This window comes from Pteropus vampyrus, unplaced genomic scaffold (assembly GCF_000151845.1).
Source record: "Pteropus vampyrus isolate Shadow unplaced genomic scaffold, Pvam_2.0 Scaffold404, whole genome shotgun sequence".
NCBI classification, from domain to species: domain Eukaryota; kingdom Metazoa; phylum Chordata; class Mammalia; order Chiroptera; family Pteropodidae; genus Pteropus; species Pteropus vampyrus.
In genome coordinates, this window is record NW_011889185.1 from 1,339,085 (window position 1) to 1,339,852 (window position 768).

The following is a 768-nucleotide window of genomic DNA, read 5'->3' on the forward strand; positions in this document are numbered from 1 at the left end:
GAGCATTTCAGAGAGTGAGGAGTTGGGTTTGAGGGATTGAAGTACTCCATAAGAGAAAAGACATCATCATCGAATTTGTCAACTCCTTTCTCTTAGAACACGTGAATAAAAAGTTCCCCCAGTGGTTCTGAGTGTCCATTTTCTTGATTCTCTTAGAATCCCAATTTATGGTTCTGAAGGTTCTTATTCATTATTATTATTATTATTATTATTTTTAGGCGACGTAACCCTTGGTTGACCTCACAGATTGCAAGGACTTTGTCAGTTTACAATCCCTTATTTTTTTATTTTTTACACCTACAGCACCTGGTCTTCCTAGGTGATCTCCCATCCAAGTACTAAGCCCGACCCTGCTTAGCTTCCGAGATCAGACGGGATTGGGCTTGTTCAGGGTGGCATGGCCGTAGACAGGTTCTTATTCATTAAAGTAATTTTCACAACATAGCAGCTGAGGAACACTGGCAAAATATTGTTCAATATTTAAGAACACATAACAATATACAAAACAATTTATATTACTCTTAATTTGGTACATATATGTAGGTCTTAACCAAATATGTGAAATATGATGCCAGTTTTTTTTATTAGTTTCAAGTATACAGTACATTGGTTAGACCCTTATATAGTTTTGATGCCAGTTTTTTATATTGTTTTACTGTTACAAAATATTTAATAAGAATTAATTAAATTTTCAAAAACTTAAACTGCCTTTATTTAAATAATTTGGGTAAAAATTAGACACCTGTTGATTATATTTGTCATTAATTA

At 33.1% G+C, this 768-nt stretch overlaps 1 pseudogene; it reads right to left on the reverse strand.

The window, feature by feature from the left end:
• Window positions 1-294: 294 nt before the first annotated feature.
• LOC111731866 lies at window positions 295-409 on the reverse strand (annotated as a pseudogene).
• Between the last annotated feature and the right edge of the window lie 359 nt (window positions 410-768).